Here is a 21,099-nt window from a genome sequence, read left to right as displayed (position 1 = left end):
GTCCTCTACACAAAAAGCAGAACAAATCCAACCCAGCCAATTACCTCCCCATCAGTCTACTCTGAATCATTAGTAAAGTGATGGCAGGGGTCATCAACAGTACAATGAAGTAACACTTGATTAGCAATAACCTACCCAGTGAACTCAGTTTACATTTTGCCAGTTGACCTCAGCTCTTGACCTCACTGCAACCTTGGTTCAAAATTAGACAGAAGAGCTGAACACCAGAGCTGAGGTGAGAATGACAAACCTGGATATCAAAACCACATTGACCAAGTGTAGCATCAAGGGACTCTAACAAAACTGGAGTCAATGGGAATCAGGGGGAGAAAAATCTCCATTGGTTGGAGTTATGCCTAACATAAAGGACAATGGCTTTGGTTGTTGGAGGTCAGTCATCTCAGTTCTAGGACATCACTTCAGGAGCTCCTCAGGGCAAAGCCCTTAGGCCCAACTATTTGCAGCTGCTTCATCAATTACTTCCTTTTTATCATAAGCATAGAAGTATGGATGTTTGCTGATGATTGCACAATGTTCAGCACCATTTGGAACTAACTCCTCAGATACTGAAGCAGTCCATGTCCAGATGCAACAACACCTGGACAATATCAAGGCTTGAGCTCACAATTGGCAAATAATATTGTGCAACACAAGTGCCAGGCAATGACCATCTCCAACAAGAGAGAATCTAACCAACCATCATCTCTCGACAATCAATGGCATTACCATCGCTGAATCTCCCACTTTCAACAATCCAGGTGTTACTATTGACCAGAAACAGAACTTGACTAGCCATACAAATACAGTGGTGACAACAGCAAGTCAGTGACTAGAAATCCTCTAGTGAATAACTCACGTCATGACTCCCCTAAACTTGTCCACAATCTATAAGGCACAAGTCAGGAACGTGATGCAATATTCTCCTTTTGTCTGCATGAGTGCAGCTCAAGCAACACTTAAGCTTGACATCATCTTGCCCATTTGATTGGCACTCCATCCATAAATATTCACTTCCTCCACCATCGATTATGGTAGCAGCAGTGCGTATCAATTACAAGTTGCACGGCAGAAACTCACCATGGCTCTTTAGATAGCACCTTCTAAATACATGATCACAGCTACTTAGAAGGTCAAGGGCAGCAGATACCTTGGAACACTTCCACCTGGGTGTACTTGGAACACATGAATTGCAGTGGTTCAAGAAGTTAGCTCAGCAGTACCTTCTATGTGACAATAATAAATCAAATCAAACCAAATATACATCTATTACTCCTTCACAAATTTCATTGAGTTAGGCCATGCCTTTTAAGTGTTTTGGTTCATGGCCCCTTATATGAATGATGAATACTAGTGTGCAAGAGAGAATCTTTTAGAAGGTGAGTTCAAGAAGGCCCTGTCATATCTTCTATGTCAATTTGCACCCACCACCTCCCACTCCTCTCATGTCCTCATTGCAAAGATCTGGCACTACGATGTTCAGTTACCAACTGTATACTCTTTAGAACCAATGAACAATATAGTGTAGATTCGAGTTGTGTTTAAAAAAAAGATTTGCTAAAATATCCTCCATTGATAATTTTCTCCTCTACTTGAAAAAAAGTCTGGACCAAGCTAATGAAAGAGCCAATCATCTAGGTCCTTTGACATTTCGAAAACCACAAAACCTTGTAACCACTTACCTTGTGTCAACAAGCATTGTGAAATGGGTCACAGAGACCAGAGAGAGTGAACTGTCAAACAAACAATGTTTCCACTGGAGAACAGGTTTTCTAGTAATTTAAAGCTGCCTGGGCTCTTATCCAGTTGTACATAATGAGACAAAGCTGAGAATCCAGGCAGTTATTTAAAAATGAGAATGCCTTCTCCTGAGAAAAAAATATAGTTTGTTTGATACTTCGGGTTGTCAGATCTATGGAGTCAATTTCACAATGTTTGACAGAACTTAAGAGGTTTCAAGTGTTTGTGGTTTTTTGAAACTTGAAAGGGTCCAGGTAACTGGTCTATCTTCCTCTTTGCAGATGCTAGTATTTATTGAGTTGTACAAATTTCTTGGTTCATTCACAAATGCCACAGCTGAATATGGTTTGAGAAATGGGAATTATGAAAATGCTATTAGTTTCACTAGGAACTTGGTGACATTCACTGGAATGAACAAAACCATTTTCTGCTCAAATCAGCATATGAATTATGAAGCCACATTTCAGAATACCTCAACATCCACAAACATCATGCAAACTCACATTGTATTTGCCTTCACTTGTGATTGTCAAATTCTGCATACAATGTGTATGTCAAAGTGGTACATTGCCCACTCCTGCTTCAGGATTTAAGAAGGTGACTAATTATCAGTTTAATCCAATTAGACTGATGTATGCTGGTATTGAATAACTCTCATAGGAGCTCCCCGTTACATTGGGTTTGTCTTTCAATTGTTGTTACTTGATGCCAATTTTCCTTTGCTCCAATATCTGCAGTAGCAGATGTTATCCTCATTTCAGCTGGGAGGAAAGCCAACCTACATCAATACACTTGCCTGAATGGATGCACCTAATTGAGTCAGAGTCCGATTTTAAGGACTGCAGACATACTATTTGTTTTTGCAAAATATGTGTTCAGTGTGAAGTATATCATTGCTGGATTAAATTGATTTGGCAATAAATGAAAAGACTAAAGTATTTAAATATTCCTCTAAGTTAACCACAAACATTGCGAAAAGGACTGAATATTCCAAACTAATTAATAATTACAGCTACCTAACTTTTTACGAATAGTTTATTTCCAAATGATTTTAACTGTGGAAAGATCTCCAAAAAGACCAGTTGGTAGCGGATGGCAGAGAATCACATTTGATACAGTCAGTGGAAAAAAAAATGACTGCTCAGATGGGGAAGTTGAAATGAATCTGAGGGGCTGTTTATAATCGTATGAGTGATGCCAACTGAAACTCTTAATGACATTTTCGTTTGAGCATCTGGCAAATTAAGGAACTCTAAGGTTCGCTGACCCCAGCTGATGGCTGATATGGCGAGCTAGATTTTTTTTTTGCTCTTGCATTGCATGGAGCAGCTCTTTTTATCATCATCATGCTGCAAGTAATGTCTCTGACAATTAATCTTGCGAGCGCTGAAAGTTTTATTTAAAGATTTTTTTTGTGTCTGTTCTTGAATTATATGCACAGTGGCCAAACAAGTAGAAACAGTTGCAAATGAACAAGAAAACAATTACTTATTTTCACGGGATGTCAGCAGCAAGGTTGCTGTAGGAGTATTTTGTTTCAGAAGAAAGACATTTTCTGTAATCTGGCGGTGGGAGGGGAGGTGTGCGGAATGTGTGGTGGGGGGAGAAGGATGTTGTGGTGACTGGTGGTGGGGGGGATGCTGGCTGGAGATGGGGGCCTGGCTGGAAGGAGGTGGTGGTTTGTGGGGGGGAGGTGGTGGCTAGTGGGTAGGTGGTTGATGGGGGGGGTGGTGGCTGTTGGGTGTTTGGTGGCTGGTGGGGGGGATTGAGGTTGGTGGGGGGGTGTTGGTTGGGGGGGGGCGGGGGGGGGGGGGGACGGTGGTGGTTGGCAGGTGGGTGTTGGTGACAAGTTCATGTGCTAACACCCAGTGAGGTTTTAAATCCCTCTTTTCCACATGGAGGTTCAGGCAGCGGCCAGGTTCTGGCAGGAATCCCTGCATATCCCATGATGATGGGGAGAGCAGGAATTTGGACAGCCAAACCTGGAAAAGAGTGGGAATGATCTCCAGGAGTAAGCTGCAACTCAGGAAGTGGAATCCCAATTGAGGGAGGTAGTGGGGTGTTAAGTCTCAATACTCATTGTTTCTTTGTGGGATTTAAGTCACATCTGGTCTTTCCTTGTGCTAAAGAACACAGAAAGAATACAATAAAATGTTACTTTGCTGCGAGCTAACTTCCTGTTCCTGGTAGGCTTGGTGTGATGGGGAAACCATACTGCTTTCTAAGGTTTATTTATGAGTAACAAATAACTTACATCAACAATGAAGTTACTGTGAAAATCCCCTAGTCGCTACACTCTGGTGCCTGTTCGGGTACACTGAGGGAGAATTTAGATTGGCCGATGCAGTTAACCAGCACACCATTTGGACTGTGGGAGGAAAGTGGAGCACCTGGAGGAAACCCACACAGATACAGACAGAACATACAAACTCCACACAGACAGTGACCCAAGCTGGGAATCGAACCCAGGTCCCTGGCACTGTGAGGCAGCAGTGCTAACCAATGTATCACCATGCTGCCCTGTGCTTAGGTTTTAAGTTAAAAATCACAGACTGGGTCTGAAGATAAAAAAGAATTTATGCATTTTAAGAGGGCTCTGCTGACTTTCATTCAACCAGAATGGGCCATGAAATTCCTGGCTCTGTTTTAACTTCTCTCCACAGTCTGATTTCTGCCTTCCCCAGAGACTGGCACGCCAGCCACTTGGGGTAAAGCACGAATAGCACTGAATGAGATTTTGCTTTCTAGCAGAAAAGGGGACATAACTGTAAGTGATAGCAGGATATGAATGTTAATTTTCAACTTTGCTGCCTGAATAAAAATTAGATATTTCTACAAATGCCAAATTTCACCTCATTTTACTCAGTTAGTAAAGTTTGGACATTACACTTCAAAATCTTTTGATGTCTTTATTAGAAGGCCTCAGCATAGTTATGTATATTTTAAATACAAGTTTGAGGGTTTCTTTCATTACAATATGATAGTAATAGTGTTATATCATAGATTTTGTTAAAGAGTGCTTAAACATTTGGAAACGCCAATCTCCATATCTGGAATTCTAAAATAATTTCTATTTTTTCATGTTTTAAACCTTCATTCCAGAGGATCTACATGCAATTAAAACTGATCTGTGATCAACAATAAAGTGCATCTAATAGGGTGAGTGAATAAGTTACTCCCCAAGCAGAATAATCCACCATTTCAGCTCCCTGCCAAGACTGAACTTGGATCACCCCAAGTAGTAACACATTGTGATCGGCAACTGTAAAACTTGGTTATCTATATCGTTGGATTGTAACAATTATATCATGGGATTAAATCAATGTTCCGTTATTAGTACATATTGACTATATACTACTTTCATCTCTTTAATCATATGCGGCTTTTAACAACTCTTTTACCAGCCCAGTGTCCAACAATCTACTCTCAATACACAGATGAGAGCCAGTGAAAAAAAATCAAGTTTTTTTCCCCAGACGCAGTGCACTTCAAGACAGGCCCGATGAGTTGAGGTGCCTTTCACCTCTCCTCCATTGTATTCAGAATGCTCCTGTCCTGTAAAGGCAGACTTAATAAAGCCTTGGCAGTAAATTATAGAATGTGCTACTGAAATAGCCCCAAAACCATAACAAAATCATATGATATAATAGTGACATATTTCGAAGCTGCTGAATTTATGTCTTAAGAATGGCTTCTTTGGACTCATAAATCTTGGTTTATGGTGCCGTCATTTACTCAACATGCTGAAGCTGTTTATCGCCTCATAAATTGAGCAGCTGTGACGTAAATTGCTTTCAAGAGCATCCACCCTGGTCAGCTTAGAGAGGGAAGTGCTGGAGGCACAAACACTGCACTAAAAATGAGTTCCAAAAGCGGACTCCTTTTATATTCAAGATACTCCTTTTTTTTGCTACTGGGAGTTGCCTAAAGATTTCTACCAATTCTAATTAACTGACAGATTGTTGCAATAACTCAAAGGTTTTAGGGTAGGCCTTGACTCTGTGTGAATGGGCAAAATGGGTGATAGCAAGTCCGCAGCCCTGTTTTACATCTCTCTTGGTTCCTTTTGAAGTCAAAGGACATAAAAATGGTGGGCTATATATAATGGGCTGCTGATTCACTATCACATTATTGTAAAAATTAATGTGTACCCCTATTAGTGAAGTTACCAGCTCTATGGAAGGTTAAATTTATTCAAATAATTGTAGAGATTGTATGATACTCATAATTGTATTCCTAAGATGGTTTTTACAGTGTTCAGGTTCAGTCTTTCAACCTTTTTAAGATTGGACCAGTGCTTCTGTAACCGTAATTAGGTAACTAAATGAGATTTTATATTATCACTGTGATCTAGGGATTAGTACAAGGATTTGATGTGCAGGAGTTTTCTCACAGACGGCAATGTGAGAATATGGGATGGAACTCATGATTTTTCCCATCTAAGAAACAAATCTTAGCGTTACATGAAGCAGAAACCGGGCACTTTGTCAAGAAAGAAGATCCTTAAACCAGGTCGCACATTTCCTACAGATCTGGCAGAGGTCTGGGATCTGATAAAATGACATGTGATTTGTATTAAAATAGATTTATGTTTTCAAAAAAACAAAACTTCCATTCCACTCTATTAGCTATCCCACATAATAGAGAACAATTATTTTAATTCTGGAAATCCACCTCCATTCCCTGATCAGGGTATCCCAAATTGAAGAGAGTAAAGCTCTCACATTAACCCAATAAATATTAACCAGCACTACATGTTCATTACTGTGATTAACCTCAGGGAAGGATTGCACTAAGGCTCATTCACAGGACAGTTTCCAACAAGAAGCAGGATGTGATAGAAAAAAAAAACAACTGCTTTGGCTGGGATTGTCCCCCCAAAAAACCTAAGTGCCGAATTTGCATAAAAATGGGAGTTACTCCCACTTTTTTTTAGCGTGATTTTCAAAATGAATCTCTCACACTCTCAGCACTGCAGAATGCCCTAGCGACATTCACAATGAAGATCAGAGCGTGGGGCCTATTCCCGCTGGAGAGGTGGGCACCGTAGCACTGAGTTGGCCACTGCACATGTGCTGACCTGTGACAGCGGGTATCAACGGCTGCACAGTAGCCCCATACCGTCAGCCTCCCGATCGCAGGCCAGCTCAATGGTTGACCAGCACAGTGAACCCCATCGCTGCCACATAGATTCCCACACCTCTCCAGTCGCTGGCTTCCCAGATGTCTCCATGCTAGCCTCAATCACCCTTCTAGATTGCCTCTATCTCCCTGAGTCTCCCCCTGCCCCTGGCAGACCCTATGTCCCAATTTTGCCCTGCAGCCTGATTTCTCCCCAACGGCAGCCCCAACCCATCCTCACCCTGCAGCCCTGAACCCTCCCCCTGGAAACCCCCACAACCCTTCCCCCGATGACCAGCCTCAATCAGCCCCCTCCCTTCCTCTGCCACTGATCCCTATGCAGAGTGGCAGTAGGAATCCTCACCCCCACCATTTGTCCCCCCAGTAGTCCCGCCCCTAAAAGAGGATAGGGGATGGGAGAGGGTCTGGATAAGATATTCTGCCGTAGGATTGATGTAGATTTGATGGGGTGAATGGCGTCCTTCTGCGCTGTAGGGATTCTATGATGCAAAAACCATCTTAGCCTCAGGTATAATGAAGGATGAATTGATTTGTTTGAAGTGTATCAAGGTTCCTGAGCAGTGAATTGCGCAGCTTCGGAATCAACATTGACACCTCTCCACAACATTTGGAAAGAAGAAAGTTTTTTGGAGTAGATACTCCAAGGGATGATCATCTCACAGACTGCCATTGTCAGAAAGAGCAGCAAGAGGTGGTGGGGGTAGAAAGGGGATCAGAGCTGGGTTTTTCAAGCGCATGTGTTTGTTTACATTCCAATGATAGAAATAAAAATGGTGACACAAAGAAGGTGGATAACCATGAACTACTTCCAGGCATTGAAGAGCAAGCCATTAACTATAGGAGAAAGAGTATACATCGTAAAAGAAATATGATGAATTGGGAATTCTATAGTCAGGCGGATAGACAATTCCTTCGACAGGAAAGATCCAGATTCCCAAATGGTAGCTCGCTTCCCAGGTACTAATTAAGGTTCTGGACATCATGGAGTCCTTACAAAATGAATTGGAAAGGGAAGGCTGTAGAAATTAGATTGTTTTTATCCATGCCTTTTAGAAAAGGGTAAAGAAGGGAATGGAGAAAGATGGAAAATAGATTGTGTAGTGAAAAGGGGAAGATCCAGACAATGAAGATGATTGTAACTCAGTGGGGGATCAGGGTAAAGGAGATCCAAAACAAATGGCACCTGTGGAAGTCAGAGAACTTAAGAGACTGAGATGATTGGAATTGCCAACTGCATTTTAATATCTGAAATCATACTCTCACCTCAAACTAGCAGAGCATCTGAGTTGGGTAGTGCCAAATACCCAGGTAAGATTTCTGTTCATGAATACACATCACAAGCATCTTAATATGAGTGAGTTAGAAGCGCAGATTCAGTTTAAAATGTATGATGCAATGATCATAATGGGGACCAGGCTGCAAGCTGAGTATGATTGTGAGCTAAAGGTTCCAAGCTATAGGATCTTCAGAAAGACTTGAGAAACTGTTAAGGGAGATGGAGTCACAACTGTAACAAAAGACACAGCTACAGCGTTAGTAAGACCATCGAGTAAGATCCATCAAACAACAAACACTATTTACAGTGCTTCAAAGAAACAGGCAAAGGTGCGAGATGAGTAGGTTTTTTCTATAGATTCTATAGTTCTGGAGGGGGAGATGCAGAAGGCAGGGAGATTATAAGGAGGTGGGAAATCAACAGAGGAGGGATTACTAGGAGTAAGTTGGTCTGTTGTTTTAAAAACTAAAATTGTGTATTATGTGGCAGGTTTGGTCAACATCTGAAGATGCGTAGATGTAACTGGATCTCATGGGCACACATTGGTAAAGAACAATTTCTTAACTCACATTAGAAAGGCATGAAATCAAATACCAATCAGTTGATCTTTAAATGATATGAATTGAAAAAAATCTGCATTATTGGTATGTCCTGTATTGCAAGGCAAGTCTCAGCTTCTATTTGACTCTGCATTAGTTAAGAGTGTTTGAAATTGCAGAGCCTCGGCATCAATATATTGACAGTGGAACAGAAAACATCCAGAAATGTTGGTGTTTAATGGACTGTTCATTTTCATTCAGTAAGAAGTCGTACTGTTTTGTTTAAATGAGTCCTAGTGCACCATTCTGTGCAGTCCCTCTTCGGAGTTCAGATGGATTTGCAAAATCTCTCAAAATCTACATGAATATAAATTAAATAGAGAGGCAATAATTCATTCCTGCTGGTGTTGCTATCAAATCTGAATTCATTTTGAATGTGGCTATTGCATGACTGAGATGATTTCGTGAGATGATACACTTTCCCCATTGTCATATCAAGAATTTAATCTATGACCATGCCATTAGTTTCTGCAAACATGAGTATAGTTCATTCGTACAAAGTGATCATAAATACTTGGCTTACCAGTGGGACTTACTAGTGGATCCTGAATGGATCCTGATAACTCTGCAAATCACTGTTCTAATGGCTGATAATTAAGCAATGGGCAGAATGGAGGGAACAGGCATACTGGTGTCATCTGTGTCAATCCAATCTGCTTCAATTCTACTAAAATAACTTGAATATTAAATTGCATAAAACATCTTCCCTGGTATCTTTCGCCCCTTTTCTTCTGAAAGCATCAAATTGTTAGCCTTGAACATCGCCTCCACAGCTCTCTGCAGTAAAAAATTCCACAGATTAACTATCCACCAAGTGAAGAAATTTCTCCTCATCTCTACTTTACAGCGTCATTAAAAGGAGTAAAATGCCCTAAGCAGCTTTTCCCGGGAATATTTCCAAATAAAGTTGAACACCAAACCATATAAGCAAATGTGAGGGCATATGATTGAAAACTCGGCCAAAGATGTATGTTTCAAGGAGTGTCTTAAGGGAGGCAAGAGAGGGTTAGGGAGGGAATTCCAGTACTGAAGGCATGGCCACCAATGGTAGAGTGATTAAGGGGCAAGAATTGGAGGAGTGCAGATACCTTGAGTTGCAGTAGGGCTGGAGAAAATTAGAGTTGGGAAGGAGCGATGGATGTTAATTCTAAAATTAAGACATTGTTGAATTGTAGGTCAGTGAGCATGGGGCTGATGGGTGAATAGGTATATCTATGAGTTAACAGTAAACAGGAGCTTTGGATGACTTCTAGCTCATAGAGGCTACAGCAAGGGAGGATGGCTTAGCATGTGTTAGAATAGTCAAGTCTGAAGGCACTAACAGTTATGGAAAGGTGTTGCAGTTGTTTTCTCATTGTATCCCCATTTCATAGAGCATACTGTACAGTGCCAATCCAATCATGCCATGGTGCCCAAGCTCCACTTTTCACTTCTGTATCACATTGGCCCTCGTTGCATCATCAGACTCCTAACTTACATATATTCATAATCTTTATGCCTCTCCATAGTAGAAGACTCAACCATAATATCTTACTGGCTAGAAATGTGTTGGCTTGAAAGAAGAATCACCATATCCTCCATTTTAACCACCTAGCCAGCCTTTCCCCAACCATCTGTGCAGAGAGTAGTGTATAAATCTTTGAAAGTGTAACATTTTAGGTTTTTTTGAGAAGTTATTTTTTGTTCCCTAAACCGAAGTATTGCCTTGGTGCATTTTTAATAACTCTGTATCCTATTTGTTTCCAAGAACCCATATAGTTCTACCTTGAAAGCCATTGCAAAATCCATTTGTGTTGTTTTCATGCTCTGCACTACAAGTTGCTTGTCTTTCACAACACGGACGAAAGTTTAATGCCCCTGTGGTTAACAAGACTTGTGATCTTAGAGAAACGTAGACAGTCAACTCTGAATGGTGTTCTTTTCTGTGAATTTGGTCTTCATTTTCTGACTTTCAGTGAGAAATCAAAGCATTAAAAATGGAATTGGAAGGCACATTTTGTATCTCCCACAGGATTCATTTGCTTTTTGCCTTCTGGGAAATGGGGTCAGTAACTGAGGATATGAAATATTAATAGCATTACTTATTAAGGAAGTTTCTAATCATATATCTACTTCAGTATATATACAGGTAACAATCAATTATAAAAATAACTCCTTATTAATTATTTCAATCCTGCCTTTATCGCATTGCTCCTTCTATCATTTGTGCCTAGTTTATTTACTATTAGTGTTATAAATTACCCGAATAATAGAATCTAAAAAGATGTTTTGCTTTTCACTACAAGGCTGCTGGCTACATAACTCAGTAAGGAGCTCTGTATTGATTTGATACTGAAGTAGCTAATTGCTGCATCTTTTGTTACTGATTATTCACTTGCATTTAATTTTGTTCTGATGCTTCCCTTTGTAAAATCATAAGACTATAGCATCTTTGTTGGCACATTAGAACAGGGCCTATTTATCTCACTCCCATTCACGAGGGAAAAGGCAGGGAAATCTTGCAACTGCAGTGTATACTCCAACTTGCGCATAGCAAAGAAACTCTGAGGTAGGAGTCACTGGCATTTATATTTAGCAGGTTCCTGCTGACTATCCAAATAATTTTGTTGGCAATTGCATCTGTGCAAAAATCAGTGAGACTTAGCCATGATTGATGTCTCCTCATGATCAAATGCCCTGCTCATGTTCCCTTTCAAAATTCACTAGGTGGCAAAGTGGCATAATGGTTAGCACTGCTGCCTCACATCATCAGGGGCTGGGTTCGATTCCTGGCTTAGGTCACTGTCTCTGCAGAGTTTGCACATTCTCCCCGTGCCTGTGTAGGTTTCCTCTGGGTGCTCTGGTTTCCTCCCATAGCCTGAAAGACATGCTGGTTGGATGCATTGGCCATGCTAAATTCTCCCTCACTGTATTCAAACAGGTGCTGGAGTGTGGCAACTAGGGGATTTTCACAGTTACTTCATTGCAGTGTTAATGTAAGCTTACTCATGACAATAATAAATAAAAGAGAAAAATAAATAAAATAAAAAGAGAAACAATCAATTGGATGAAGTACAAAGAGCTAAGGGCATATGTTCTGTTATAGCCAGGAGAGGAAGAGTAAGTTGGCTCTCACTTCTACTTAACCCTCCTCTGTTGGTTGTAACAACGGCTTTGTAATTTATTTGCCTCATATATGCCTGTTCAATCCAAATAAATTTATTTTTAAATAAGGTGACAATTAAACCAGGTTTTCTTAAGTCTAAAAAAAAATTAAGTTCATTAGTTACTAAATCCAAGAAAAAAATAATAAAGGCACAACACACAGACACAGATATCAGAAGTATGAAAGCTAGAGTCCAATAAAAAAAATTAAAAGAATATTTGATTGAGTCCTTTGGTGGTCTTTGATGGGTAGGTTGTTGAACGATGTTGCCGTTTGAAGTTAGTTGGTTTCCTGTAGAATTCTGAAGTTGACTTGGTTCAGGTCTTCACTTTGAAGGTTGCATTACCTGCCAGAGTTAAAGACATCTCCTCGAGTCTGAAGATAAATTTGGAGTGGGAAAGAGATGAAATTGGAGCAGGAATGGAAGAATTCATTTTCTGTGGCCCATGTGGGAATTAATGGCATAGTTAGGAAGTGGATTGGTGTTCTGCTGGAAGAGTTTGGAGGTGTTAATGTCCAAATTAAAGCATAAAATGTCAGATGTAATAATGTATGGATTGTTATTTGAATCACAGACCATCGGCTTAGGGTTAAGCAGATTAGAAAATTAAACACATGACTAAAACAAAATGTGGGAAGAAGAGGTTTTGATTGATAGGGTACTGACTGGCCCCAGTATTGGGCAAAGAAGAAACTATTTCATTGGCATGGGCTCAACTTAAACCAAACAAGGATCAATGTCCTGGTAAATCAAAGCTGTGGATGGGGTTTTAATTAAAAAAGAAGTGGAAGGAGGAAATCAAGAAAGAAAACCTGAGCCAATAGCATTGTGTAGCTATTTGGGAAAGATAAAAAAATTGAGGCAGGAAATAATGGTATTCATGCATTAGCGAGTAAAGGCCAAGAGTATTTTAAAAAGGCTCCATATTTGAATGCACAACAGCGTAAGTAAAAGATTCAGACCTAATTACCATTACAAAAACATAGCGGTGGATTATATGGCCTTCCAAATGATGGGTTTTCAAGTGAGGGATGGTGACTGACAAATTTGATGCCATGCCATGGTGGCCTACCTGTCAACTCCTATGCATCCACAACAATTTTACCAGTGGTTGAGGGGTATTAAAAGCCCCACTTTCTCCCACATCAATTGAGATCATAAAGTGGCCAATTAATGGACTTTACCCATAGGGCCAAAAAGCTGGCACCAAGTGGTTAGCAGTGATGCTGCACAGCTCCAAGGATCCGGGTTCAATTCCTGTCTTGGGTCACTGTCTGTGCAGAGTCTGCATGTTAGTCCTGTATCTGCATGGGTTTCCTCTGGGTGCTGCGGTTTCCTCCTACAGTCCAAAAGACATGCTGGTTAGGTGCATTGGCCATGCTAAATTTTCCCTCAGTGTACCTGAATAGGCACTGGAATGTGGCAACTAGGAGACAGGTGGGAAAGGAAGATAAGTATCCCTGATAGTAAAGGATGCTACAAGGATTGAAAGAGTCTTGATGCAGAGGACCAGGCAATAGAATCAGTATGAGTGGCGATTAGGAAAAACAAGGGTCAGAAAATGCTGGTGACAATAGTTTACACACTCCCTAATAGTTGTTCAATGTCTCCAGTGAGCATTAGGCATGTAACATCTGGAGCTTGGAACAAAGGAGCAGTATGATGGCACCGTGGTTAGCACTGCTGCCTCACAGTGCCAGGATCCCAGGTTCAATTTTGACCTTGGGTCACTGCCTGTGTGGTTTGCATATTCTTTCTGCTGGGTAGGTTTCCTCTGGGTGCTTCGGTTTCCTCCCACAGTCCAAAGATTTGTGGGTTAGGTTGATTGTCTATGCTAAATTAACCCTAGTGTCAGGGGGATTAGCAGGGTCGATATGAGGGGTTATGGGAATAGGGCCTGGGTGGTATTGTGATCAGTGCAGACTCGATGGACTGAATAGCCTCCTTCTGCACTGTAGAAATTTTATAGGATTTTATGATCAAAGTAAATGTATTAATTGTGGTGCCTTTACGCTTCAGGGAGACTGGGCGAATCAAATTGACAAAGGTATCCTGGAAGATATGTTTGTTGAATGCTTACATGGCTGTTTCTTAGAACAATATGTTGTGGAACCAAATGAGGATAAAGTAATTTTAGATCTAGTTTTGTGTAATGGGGCAAGTTTAATTAGTAATCTCATAGCATAATATCCTCTCGGGGGGAAAAAGTGATCACAGTGCAATTAAGTCCTGTATTAAGTTTGAAAGCAACATACTCAAGTCTGACACAAGAACCATAAACAAATCCAATTATGTAGCTATGGGGTGAGATCTGGCTAAGGTTGATTGGGTAAATAGATTGGAGTATATGACAGTCAAAAAATGATGGGAAACATTTAAATAAACAATTCAAAATGTTCAACAAATATGTTCCATTAAAGAGCAAAATCCATTAATATCTTCATATTTGACAAGGGAAGTTAAAGATGGTATTAAATTAAAAGAAGATACTGTTGTTGCCAAGGACACTAGTAAGCCTGATGCTTGTGAATATTTTAGAAATTAGCGAAGGGTAATCCAAAAAGATGATTTAAAGAAAAACGAATACGAGAGTAAATAAATGAAAAATATTAACAACAGCAGGTAAAAGCTTTTACAGGAGATACAAAAGAAGAGAATAAATCAGCGTTGATTCCTTTGAGGTAGAGACAGTGGCGTAGTCTTACAATAATTTGGCAGTGTTGATTCTGGTGTGAAAAGCAGAGTGATTCCCTCCAACACTACTGAAATGATTTCTGACTGAATCTCATCAGTTACAAATTTTCTGTACATGAGAATTATGTCACACTTGCGGCGTGCTCCTTCTGATTTGCCCGCTCTGCCACAATTTAATCACTGTAATTACTGAGGAGCCCCATATAAACAGCTCCCCAGACCTGTTCCAGATATATCCCAGGGGAGAGCAGCCATAGAGTCACAGAGGTTTACAGCATGGAAACAAGCCCTTTGACCCAACTTGTCCATGCCACCTTTTTTTAAACCCCTAAGCTAATCCCAATTGCCTGCATTTGGCCCATATCCCTCTATACCCATCTTACCCATGTAACTATCTAAATGCTTTTTAAAAGACAAAATTGTACGTGCCTCTTCTACTACCTCTGGCAGCTTGTTCCAGACACACGCCACCCTCTGTGTTAAAAAATTGCCCCTCTGGACACTTTTGTATCTTTCCTCTCTCCCCTTAAACCTATGCCCTCCAGTTTTAGACTGCCCTACCTTTAGGGAAAGATATTGACTTTCTAGCTGATCTGTGCCCCTCATTATTTTATAGACCTCTGTCAGATCACCTCTCAGCCTCCTGTGCTCCAGAGGAAAAAGTCCCAGTTAGTAAGTTCGCCAACAATACAAAGGTTGGTGGTGTTGTGGATAGTCTGGAGGGAAGTCAGAAGTTGCAGCGTGAGATAGATAGGATGCAAGACTGGGTGGAGAAGTGGCAGACGGACTTCAACACGCATAAATGTGTAGCTGTCCATTTTGGCAGGACCAATGGGATGCAGGAGTACAATATCAAGGGTAGGATTCTTAGCTGGGTTGAAGAGCAGAAGGATCTTGGGGTCCGGGTCCATAAGACTCTTAAATAGGCCTTGCAGGTGGAGGATGTGGTCAAGAAGGCGTATGGTGTACTGGCCTTCATTAATCGAGGGATTGAGTTTAGGAGTCAGGAGGTAATGCTGCAACTTTTTGGACCCTTGTCAGACCCCACTTGGAGTACTGTGTGCAGTTCTGGTTGCCTCACTACAGGAAGGATGTGGAAGCTATTGAGAGGGTGCAGAGGAGATTTACAAGGATGTTGCCTGGATTGGGAGGCATGCCTTATGAAGATAGGCTGAGGGAGCTTGGTCTCTTCTCCCTGGAGAGACGAAGGTTGAGAGGCGACATGATAGAGGTTCATAAAATGTTGAGAGGAATAGATAGGGTGGATTCTCGGAGGCTATTTCCCAGGGCTGAAATGGTCGCTACGAGAGGACACAGGTTTAAGGTGCTGGGAAGCAAGTTCAGAGGAGATGTTAGGGGTAAGTTTTTCACTCAGAGGGTGGTGAGTGAATGGAATCGGCTGCCGTCGGTGGTGGTAGAGGTGAACTCGCTGGGGTCTTTTAAAAGACTTCTGGATGAGTACCCCCAAATCACCATGTTCCCCCAGTGGCTACTATGCCCCTCAAACTCCAGCTCTCACTCAAACCCCACACCTGCCACTCCTCACCACCATCTCCAATCTCATGACTCCTGCTTACACTCTGTCTGTGTCCTCGCAGGACAAACCCAACTACAACAAGCATGAGTGAGCACAGCCAGCCTGAACCATGCTGCAGGTCAGACCCCTCATGCCCTTTGAGGAGAGAGCACTTGAGCTGCCTAAGGAGGAGGAAGAGTGTGCCAGCACTAATGTTGAAGTGGGGGCGGCAAGCAAACATGGGAATCCTCAAGACAAGCTGCCATTCCGTAAGTTTCAAGTGAGTAATCAACGTTTCCTTCTTTATGAACTAGTCCCATCTCCCTTCTCTTTCATCAAAGCAGCCGAGCAGCCCGGTCCATCATCACACCCCTTGGATTCACTGGACTCCCACAGCTCCAAGAGAGACTTCTCAGACTCCATCGCCTAAGATGCATCACAGCTGTCACCCAAACCCAGCAGCAGTACAGATACACCTCGGTGGGTTCACCAAGTAGACAGGCTTCTGGGTTACTCACAGGTGAGCACCTTACAGCTGAAGATCCACAGCAGGTCGAAGAAGGAAAGTCCCAGGAAACCAGCAGGTGAAGAGATGCCGGAGACCAGAAAACTATTGGACCCTTGATCGATGATGTGTTCCTGGGTCCGGTTGTCCCACATCTGCTGGAGCTGCAAAGACAGAGTTGCAAGCATCAGGAAAGGGATGACAACATTCCTCCTCGGACTGCAAGGCCAAGTGGAATAGTGCTATGGCTTTTGTCCGAGGCTATTGTGCTATCACTTCAGCACAATGAAGCCAACACTGCAAGGATGGCATCTGCAGCGGGGACCTTGGCGCAGGCTGTGCACTCCATGGTAGGGGATGTCTGCCCCATGGGTCAGCTCATGACCTCCATGTCTGAGGCCATGAGCTCCATGGTGCAGGGTTTCAACTGCATGGTGTGGGCACTAGTGGGAATTCATGAGTGCCAATGCCAGAAGATGGAGTTCCACAATATGTTTCACATCACTACGTAGGCAATCCTGATCCAAAATTGCAAAATGCCATTTTGCAGTGAGAATCAGGTTTTTCAGAACTCTCTGGATTTTGAACACACTCTGCATTTCCCGCACACAGACAGTCTGCACTCAAGACTCCATCCAATTTTTTTTTAGTTCATTTGTGGGACATGGGCATCGCTGGCTGGCCAGCATTTTTATTCCCTTTCCCTGGATGCTCTTCAACTGAATTGGTCACTTGGCCATTTCAGAGGGCAATTGTGAGTCAACCACATTGCTGGGGTTCTGGGGTCATATGAAGGCCAGACCGGGTAAGGGCGGTAGATTTCCTTCCCTAAAGGACGTTAAAGAACCTGACGGGAGTTTCCACCAATCAAAACGGTTTCATGGTCATCAGTAAATTCTTAATTGCTAATTTGTTAAAAAATTGAATTCAAATTTAACCACCTGTCATGGTGGAATTTGAATCCATGTCCCCAGAACATTAGTTGAGTTTCTGGATAATTAGTCTAACGATAATAGCACTGGACTATTGCCTCTCCTAAATAATCGTGAGAACAAGGAAATGACAGGTACGATGGACTAATACCTTATAACTGTTTTCATAGAAGAGGACACAAATTGCATTCCATAAATAGAGCGTAACCAAGCTGCTTAAAAAGTGAGGAAATTAAGGAAATGAATATGAACATAGAAAAAATATTAGGGACACCTAAGGGAATAAAAGCTGAAAAACCTTTGGACCTTAGAGCTTACATCCTTGGGTTCTTAAAGCTGCAGGAATAGAGAATGCAGTGGTTATGATTTTCTAAAATTCCCCAGATTCTAGCAAGCTCCCAGTGGATAGCAATTAGCAAACATATTGACAATGTTACATTTTCCTGCTCATTACTAACTTTCCCATCCCAATTTGTATCATCAATAAACTTCAACGTGCTATACTCTGCCTGCTCATCTAAGTCATGAGTTATATATGGAAAGTAACTAAGGCGTTAGTACTAACTTTTGTGGTAACCAGGTAGTTACAGTTTGCTATCCAAAAATGTCCCATTTATTCCGACTCCCTGCTTTCTGTCCATTAACCAACCCTCAGTCCTGGCTAACATTTTACCCCAATTCTATGAGTCCTAATTTTGCGCAATAAACTTTTGTGTGAAATCTTATCAAATGCTTTTTTAAAATATCTAAATTCAGTATATCCCTTGGTTCCCCCATATCCATCCTTGTTGTTACATCCTCAAAAAAAAGTTCAACCATTTCCATTTCATAATTCCATGTTGAATCTGCTTAATCATGTTATGATTTTCTAAGTACCCTGTTACCATATCCTGAGTAATAGATTCTAGCATTTCATCTACCAGTTAATGAAGCTATCTGGCTTGTAGTTCCCTTTTTTAACCCTTCCTGTGTTTGCAACCTTTGATCCTTGGAAACTGTTCTAGAATCAAAGGAATTCTGGAAGATCAAAACTAATATATCCACCATCGTAATCTTTTTTTAAAATTATGGGATGTAGGTTGTTGGGTCCAGGAATGGCTTACCATCTAAGGCCATCAATTTCTCCACTATTGTTTATTTACTAGCACTGATTTATTTAAGTTCCCCATTCTTGGCAAATACTTGGTTCCCCATTAATTCCATATGTTTTTGTGTCTTCCACCATGAAGACTGTTGCAAAGTGTTCAGAATAGGTTATCTGAAAATCTATTTCTATCTCCAATAGGCGTATGTTTACTTTCACTAATCTCTTCATATTTGTCCATGGAAACATTCACAATCTGTTTTGATGCATCTTGTTGTCAGCCCTTATCTCTTCTCTCCTTCCTTTCAATTTGATCCTTCTCAGTTGAATTCCAAAATCTTCCGGCTTTATTGACAATATTATAAACTCCTTCTTTTGATCAAATACTACCTTTACCTTTCTCATTGACCACGTTTGCACTGCATTTTCTGCTGGGCTTTTGACATTAAGGAATGTATATTTGTTGCAAATAATGTATTAATTTTTAAATGCCAACCATTTCTTGTCTACCATCATATCTTTTATTGCAGTTTCCCATTGGAACTTTGCCAACTTGCCCCAACTTTCCTTCTTACAGAAACCTGTACTTTCTTCGTTTCTACTTGTGGCATTTGGGCAACAAATTGCACATCACACAGTAAGTTTTGCCATGAAATGTTGCAATAAACCAGGTCACTTGCACTTCTCATTGCCTCTCACTTATTTATGTGTACATTTTCTGTATAAGTAACTATATTGAAAATCGGCTTGGCAATAAGATACAGGAGATAAAGATGATAAATGAGATACAATCTGTCTTGGGAGCAATGACTAATGTTACACAAGAACCTACATTGGGTCTTCTGTTGTTAGTATGATTTATACTTATTATAAAGGAGGTGACTATCCAGTAGCTTGAAACTTACAGATGCGATTAAGTAATATGTCATGCAGAAGGCAGTAAATGTGGGAAATGTAAAAAGATACATATTGAAACAAGAACCATGAAACTGGAGCTCTGAATGACAACGTTCCGATGAGACGAGGGGGTTTTGGTGGGTCGAGGGAACCGTGGTGCACAAAGGATGTGTTGAACCTAGTCAGGAAGAAAAGGAAGGTGTACAAGAGGTTCAGGGAATTAGGAGATGTTAAAGATCTTGAGGAGTATAAGGACTGTAGGAGGGAACTTAAAAGGGAAAATAGGAGAGCCAGAAGGGGTCATGAGAAGACCTTGGCGGGTAAGATTAAGGAGAATCCCAAGGCCTTCTATAAATATGTGAAAGGTAAAAGGATAAGAAGAGAAGGGATAGGACCTATAAAAGGTGAGGGGGGAAAGGTTTGTGTGGAACCAGAAGAAATGGCGGAGGTGCTTAACGAGTACTTCGCCTCAGTATTCACGGTGGAAGCCGATCTGGGAGATTTTGTTATGGATTTGCAGCAGATGGAAAGGATTGAGTACGTGAATATTAAGGAGGAGGATGTGTTGGAACTTTTGAATTCTATCAAGGTAGATAAGTCGCCGGGACCAGATGGGATGTACCCCAGGATACTGTGGGAGGCGAGGGAAGAGATTGCAGAGCCCCTGGCGATGATCTTTGCATCGTCAATGGAGACGGGAGAGGTTCCAGAGGATTGGAGGATTGCAGATGTAGTTCCTATTTTTAAGAAAGGGAACAGAGATAGCCCGGGAAATTACCGACCGGTGAGTCTGACCTCAGTGGTTGGTAAGCTGATGGAGAGGCTTCTGAGGGACAAGATTTACGAACATTTGGAGAGGTTTGACATGATCAGGAATAGTCAGCATGGATTTGTCAAGGGCAGGTCGTGCCTTACAAGCCTAGTTGAGTTCTTCGATAATGTGACTGAACACATTGACGAAGGAAGTGCCGTGGACGTAGTGTACATGGACTTCAGCAAGGCGTTTGATAAGGTCCCCCATGCAAGACTTCTTGAGAAGGTGAGAGGGCATGGGATCCAAGGGCCTTTGGCCTTGTGGATCCAGAACTGGCTTGCCTGCAGAAGGCAGTGAGTGGTTGTGGATGGGGCTTTTTCTGAATGGAGGTCAGTCACCAGCGGAGTGCCTCAAGGATCTGTTCTGGGACCCTTGTTATTTGTCATTTTCATAAATGACCTGGATGAGGAAGTGGAGGGATGGGTAAGTAAGTTCGCTGATGACACGAAGATCGGTGGTGTTGTGGATGATCTGGAAGGATGGCAAAAGTTGCAGCAGGACATAGATAGGATGCAGGACTGGGCGGAGAAGTGGCAGATGGACTTCAACACGGATAAATGTGTAGTCGTCCATTTTGGCAGAACCAACGGGATGAACGAGTACACTATCAAGGGCAGAAGTCTGAGTAGTGTTGAGGAGCAGAAGGATCTTGGGGTCCGGGTCCACAGGACTCTTAAATCGGCCTCGCAGGTGGAGGAGGTGGTCAAGAAGGCGTATGGTGTACTGGCCTTCATTAATCGAGGGATTGAGTTTAGGA

The sequence above is a fragment of the Carcharhinus amblyrhynchos genome, chromosome 19 (assembly GCF_965287045.1).
Source record: "Carcharhinus amblyrhynchos chromosome 19, sCarAmb.v2.hapA, whole genome shotgun sequence".
Classification (NCBI taxonomy): Eukaryota; Metazoa; Chordata; class Chondrichthyes; order Carcharhiniformes; family Carcharhinidae; genus Carcharhinus; species Carcharhinus amblyrhynchos.
The sequence above is the reverse complement of the archived record's forward strand: the minus strand, read 5'-3'. Positions refer to the sequence as shown.